General features: G+C 41.2%; 2 pseudogenes; one reads left to right on the top strand and one right to left on the bottom strand.

Annotated features, from left to right (window-relative positions):
* Positions 1 to 872: 872 nt before the first annotated feature.
* On the bottom strand, positions 873 to 1,874 carry LOC116884811 (annotated as a pseudogene).
* A 2,945-nt stretch (positions 1,875 to 4,819) lies between these two features.
* On the top strand, positions 4,820 to 5,912 carry LOC116884840 (annotated as a pseudogene).
* Positions 5,913 to 6,655: the final 743 nt, after the last annotated feature.

Genomic DNA, 6,655 nt, shown 5'->3' with positions numbered 1-6,655 from the left:
CAGTCATGGTGGTCGGAGTTGTTTTTAATGGTCTCTATTTGCTGTAAAGAGAAGCTTTGTTGATGAAGAATGAGACCTACACTTACCTGTGGGTGTAAGGAGAAGTACTTAGAATGCAGATAGGAATTACCTGGGTTTTATAAAGTGGCCACAGTAAGTTCTCACTTGAGATCTATAACTTCCTAGCCAACCCTGGGTATTTGGCTACATTTATAGTATAAGTCATGATTTTCCTTCTGTTGAGTGGACACATCCACCTAGACTAATGTTGGTTTCTGTCAAGATCTGAGTGCCACTATTGGACCCGTAGTGATACCTTGCCAGGTTGGTTGTTGTTGTAGTTCATAGGCATCATTGTTGTAGTTGCCAAGAGAGGGAAACAACAAAGTCTCTGACTTCTTATGATAACAGTTTCTTCCTTCCTTCCTTTCTTCCTTTCTTTTTTTACAAGTACAGTGTTTTGGTGAGATGACCTTGGCTGTAATGCTGGGTCAAGTCTTGGTTTCCATTTCTTAGAAGGCTCTAATATGAATACAGCTTTGAATGGCAGTTTTAAATGACTTACCAAAGTGAGACTGGCAACCAGTTGAAACCAGAATTCTGTGTTGTTTTCTTTTTAATCATTATTCATTTCTTTGTATTCTTTCCTTATTTTTTTTTTTGGTGGGTTCAGCGAACTTTGTTGATGGTTTTCAAGAGAGTAGGGAGGACTCCCTAGGCCCCTCCTGTTATTATGAGGGATCTGGGATGGAAGTTGTGAGGGCCATGCTCAGTGTTGGGGGGTCAAGTTGAGATGGGATTCCTCAGCAACTGAGGGCCTCTCTCTTGCTCTCAGTATCCTTGCTGGACTGCGGTGGGTGGTCCAGGGTTTCTTACTCCTTGGAGGCCATGTAGGCCATGAGGTCCACCACCATGTTGCTGTAGCCATATTCATTGTCATACTAGGAAATGGGCTTTACAAAGTTGTCATTGAGAGCAATGTCAGCCCCAGCATCAAAGGTGGAAGAGTGGGAGTTGCTGTTGAAGTCGCAGGAGACAACCTGGTCCTCAGTGTAGCCCAGGATGCCCTTTAGTGGGCCCTCAGATGCCTGCTTCACCACGTTCTTGATGTCATCATACTTGGCAGGTTTCTCCAGGTAACATGTCAGATCCACAATGGATACATTGGGGGTAGGAACACCGAAGGCCATACCAGTGAGCTTCCCATTCAGCTCTGGGATGACCTTGTCCACGGGCTTAGCAGCACCAGTGGATGCAGGGATGATGTTCTGGGATGCCCCACAGCCATCAGAACACAGCTTTCCAGAGGGGCCATCCACAGTATTTTGAGTGTCAGTGATGGCATGGACTGTGGTCATGAGCCCTTCCACGATGGCAAAGTTGTCATGAATGACCTTGGCCAGGGGGCTAAGCAGTTAGTGGTGCAGGACGCATTGCTGACAATCTTGAATGAGTTGTCATATTTCTCAGGGTTCATACCCATCACAAGCATGGGGGGCATCAGTCAAAGGGATGAAGATGATGACCCTTTTGTCTCCACCCTTCAAGTGAGCCCCAGTCTTCATGTTGGTGAAGAAACCAGTAGACTTCACGACATACTCATCCCCAGCATCACCCCATTTGATGTTAGTGGGATCTCACTCCTGGAAGGTGGTGATGGGCTTCCCGTTGATGACCAGCTTCCCATTCTCAGCCTTGACTGTGCCATTGAATTTGCCATGGGTAGAGTCATACTGGAACATGTAGACCATGTAGTTGAGGTCAATGAAGGGGTCATTGATGGCAACAATCTCCACTTTGCCAGATGCAGAGAAGTCAGCTCTGGTAACCAGGCGCCCAATACAGCCAAATCCGTTCGCACCAACCTTCACCATCTTGTCTATGGGACGAGGCTGGTACTGCATGAGAAAAGCAGCTGTCTCTGGAACAAAGAGGAACAGAGAGCCCTTTGTATTCTTTCTAATAGAATTGGTATGTATTAATCTTTTCTAGTATGGTAGAAGATCTTTTAAGACAGAAATTGCTTCTATATTTCTTTCCTCACAATACCAACCCATTGATTTAGCTTCAAGAAAATGAATGCTTCTCAAACCAAAGTTCACCTAAAAGCAAGCTTACAGAACACAGCTTTCATTTTAGTGTGTGTGTGTATGTGTGCATATATGTACATGTATGTATATTTAGGCAGTACCGTGAAATAGAGCCAGTCTTGTTGCGGGTTGTAAGATTATAAATATTTAAATACAAATGTATGCATGTGTGTGTCTTTTTTTTTATAGATATAGGACATTTTCCCCGCTGTCACATATTAATGCTGTCAGATATGAAATAAAACATTCAGTTAGCAATTGGTTATTTCTTCTACTCCAATCAAAATATTATTTTGATTTTCTCTTATTTTACTCTTCATAGTCTTAATTTTCTCTAGGATTATTTAGAAAACACACTTCTTGTTTCATCTGTATGTAGGTGAAGTGGTTAAACTAAAAAGCCTCAGAAAAAGTACATTTAGTCAAACTTGGAATGAGTAACATGCAGATGGCAGATATAATAGTTTCTAGAGTCCCCTGAGTCTGCTTGTAAATTAATGCCCTCAACATTTTCATTATAACCAAGAGTTTTGTTCTAGAGCCAAATTACTTGGAATCTAACCCTGTTCCTGCTCTAGTTAATGTGGTCATAGGGACATTATTGGACCTCTCTAGGCCACTAGTGGTCTCACCCTTGGTATTGTGAAATAGACTAGAGGTAAGAATAAAATGTTAAGAAAAGATCCTGGCTCTTACTAAGCAGGAAGTGAAACTTGTTTGTACTTTTTTTTTTTGACTCTATAATTGACACTACTGTGATTAAGTTTGATATAAGCATATTTCACAATATTTCAGGTGTTTTTTTCTTCTAATTTTCTAATAATAAGTGAACAAGGGCGTTATGTCTTGCCAAGTGCCTGATATGTCCCTCAGTACTGAAAATCAGTAAAGAAAATGACAAGATTCCTTATAAATAACTTTATTTAATTCTCAGTTTTGTCTTAATATTTGTTATTTTATACTTAGTATTTTTATTTCTGACCCCTTAAAGAGGAGTCACAGAAGTACAGATTTACAGCCTTTAAGAATCATGTATTTGGGGGGCTGGAGAGATGGCTCAGTGGTTAAGAGCACCGACTGCTCTTCCAGAGGTCCTGAGTTCAAATCCCAGCAACCACATGGTGGCTTACAACCATCTGTAATGGAATCCGATGTCCTCTTCTGGTGTGTCAGAAGACAGCTACAGTGTACTCATATACAAAATAAATAAATAAATCTTTAAAAAAAAAGAATCATGTATTTGAGGGATGATGGGGGAAGTAGATATCATAGAAACATACTCCATATATGCATGGAAGGCTCAGAAAACAGGTAAGAGCCATGTTTTAGTAGTGTAGTTAAAAAACATACAGTCTATGGCTCTTATGCACTAGCCATTGTAGTTAACTTCAGAGTGGATGGACAAGGTAGTTAGTAATTCTCTCAAAGAACTTAGTAACTAACCCTTGCAAAGACAGCACTCTGTTCGGCTAGTCCACTGTTAGTATACAAGTTTACCCTTTCACAAATATTTGTCTTGAACTGCTGCTAACCGATTGCTGTCTTGCAATGTATTTATCAATCTACGAGTACATAAACACTCAAATGTTAAATTATTCACAAAGAAAATGAACAGAAAATAAGCTAAATCTAAAAAAGGAAGCATTTATGTCAATGGTCTCCTTTTGTTGGTAAAGTAAACAGTTCCGGGGCATTTGTTGATCTTCGGGTTACACTGCAAATGTGTGAAATTAGTCGTTAAAATGTGACTTTTTAAATTGTCACAGAGGTGTCAGGATTTCTGTACCAGGGCTCTTTATGATCGCTAATACTGTCAGCTGTGACTGCGACATACATGCGATCAACACTGACACTGTCTACTTAGGCCGTTATCAACTGCCTTAACTGGTAAGCATGTGGCCTTCCTGAGAATGTAATTGCAATATTATTTAAGTGTGTTCCAAAGGTCATGGAGAGATTTAGTCAGTGCTGATAATCTAAATGTCAAAAAGCTTAATGTATGTTTTTGTTTTCCCTGACAAAGACTTTACAGCTATTTTGAGAAACAGCTAAACTGCAGTAATTCTGTTACAACTTGGAAATGAAATATTTATGATATATGCCATTGACACTTTTAATTATTTTTAATTTATTAGTACAAACAAATAATGGATTACATTATTGCTTGATTAACATTGTTTGACCCATTGAATGATATTAATGTCGTTAGGATCGTTAGAAAACCGCAAAATTTTCTACTCAATTTTTATTTCAGATTAACAGTAATTATATAATAAAACAATTCTTTGTTTATCTGGAATCGAAGAGCCAAGAGTGTAGCTGAACGATAGGAAATGGGTTTGTATGTACAAAGACCTGGGTTTGAGTCCTAGTAACACTCACACATTTAATAAACAATCTCCTGCGTTTGCTTGCTATGCATGGCCATGCTATGATGTAATCAAATCTAAAAGGAAACCCTTGAAACTTTTGCTTTCAAAGAGTAGCACATATTTCAAAGTAGATCAGTCATTGATCTTGTGACTATACCATTGCTATTGTTGGTATAGTTAGGGACACTCAGGGATCCCTTGAGGTTCCAAATAATTGCAGCGGGTTTATAGCTTTCTCTCATGTGCTGTCCTGTGAAGAAAAGGGCTCCCCTTCTACTTGGTCACATTGGGCCGCTCCCGGGCTTAGCATCGGGCCTCCGCAGCCGCCCACCGCCTGAAGCTTCCAGCCTCTCCACTATGGATCCCCGCAAAGGGAGCGAGCTTCAGGCCTTCATGAAGATGTGTAGGCAGGACCCAAGCGTCCTGCACACCGAGGAAATGTGCTTCCTGAGGGAGTGGGTGGAGAGCATGGGGGTAAAGTACCACCTAGAGCTAAGTCAGAAGAAAATACTAAGGAAGAAAAAAAGAGACGAGACGACAGAAGGCATCAAGACAGAGGAACCATCGAGTGAGGAGAGCGATCTAGAAATTGACAATGAAGGTGTAATTGAACCAGACACTGCGGCCCCTCAGGAAATGGGAGATGAAAATGCAAAAATAACTGAAGGGATGATAAATGAAGCAAATGAAAAGAAGGGGCTGCCATTGATGCTCTTAATGATGGTGAGCTCCAGAAAGCCATTGACTTGTTCACAGACGCCATCAAGCTAAACCCTCGGTTGGCCATTCTGTATGCCAAGAGAGCCAGTGTTTTCGTCAAATTACAGAAGCCAAATGCTACCATCCGAGACTGTGGCAGAGCTATTGAAATAAACCCTGATCCAGCTCAGCCATACAAATGGAGAGGGAAAGCGCACAGACTCCTGGGTCACTGGGAAAAAGCAGCTCGCGATCTCGCCCTTCCTGTAAACTGGATTATGACGAGGATGCCAGTGCAATGCTGAGAGAAGTCCAACCTCGGGCTCAAAAGATTGCTGAACATCGGAGAAAGTATGAGCGAAAACGTGGAGAGCGAGAGATAAAAGAACGAATAGAAAGGGTGAAGAAGGCTCGAGAAGAGCATGAAAAAGCTCAAAGGGAAGAAAAAGCCAGAAGACAATCTGGATCTTAGTATGGCTCTTTTCCATGTGGTTTTCCTGGGGGAATGCCTGGTAATTTTTCTGGAGGAATGCCCGGAATGGGAGGGGCCATGCCAGGAATGGCAGGAATGCCTGGACTCAACGAGATCCTCAGTGATCCAGTGGTTCTTGCAGTCATGCAGGATCCAGAGGTCCTGGTGGCTTTCCAGGATGTGGCCCAGAACCCATCAAATATGTCAAAACATCAGAACAACCCAAAGGTTATGAATTTCATCAGTAAATTGTCAGCCAAGTTTGGAGGTCGTTCATAATGTCAAAGCCCTTGCTGAATGAAGAACAGCTTAGCTCACTGACTGGATGTGGCAATAATACAAACCAGTGTGCCTCTGACGTCACCGGAGAGCTGGGGCGCTTCCAAGATAATCCCTACCCTCTGCATCCATGCGGCTGAGGCATTTTACAATGGTTTGCCATTAGCGTGTTCGTTCAGATAATGTTTTCCTACTAGGAATTACAAACTGAAAACATGTTTCAACCTTAAACGTATTCTTTTAAAAATTTAGGGGATGTCAATTCCTACATTTTTCTTTACTAATCTTTTTTGGGTTTTTCCTTTTGAGTTACTGGGCAAGGAAGGTGAGTGTGGATGATTTACTGCTTTCATGAATGAAATAAAGATTTGTTAGTGGGAAGCAAATAAAACACATTTAAGTTGAAAAAAGAAAGAAAGAAAAGGGCTTTGTGTTATTATGATGTAGTAGATTTTCATTTGTCTGTTAATGGAAGACGCCGTTATTACTAACCCCCTTGCTGAAATCTAGAGGGACCTCAGATTATCCTGAGACACCTCCAATAAGACATGGCCAAAACTTAATGTCGTCTTTCCACACCGCAGGATGTGATTCTATCCATCTATTTTTCATTCTGGCTGATGTGAACAACCATCTCCAAACATGAAAACTGTGTCACATTTATTCTCCTCTACGTGTGCCTCTCTTTTCTGTTTTTGTAGAGCCCTAAAAACTCTGCGGTCATATTTCTTGTATCAAGATCT

Source organism: Rattus rattus, chromosome 15 (genome assembly GCF_011064425.1).
Source record: "Rattus rattus isolate New Zealand chromosome 15, Rrattus_CSIRO_v1, whole genome shotgun sequence".
NCBI classification, from domain to species: Eukaryota; Metazoa; Chordata; class Mammalia; order Rodentia; family Muridae; genus Rattus; species Rattus rattus.
The sequence above is the reverse complement of the archived record's forward strand: the minus strand, read 5'-3'. Positions and strand labels throughout refer to the sequence as shown.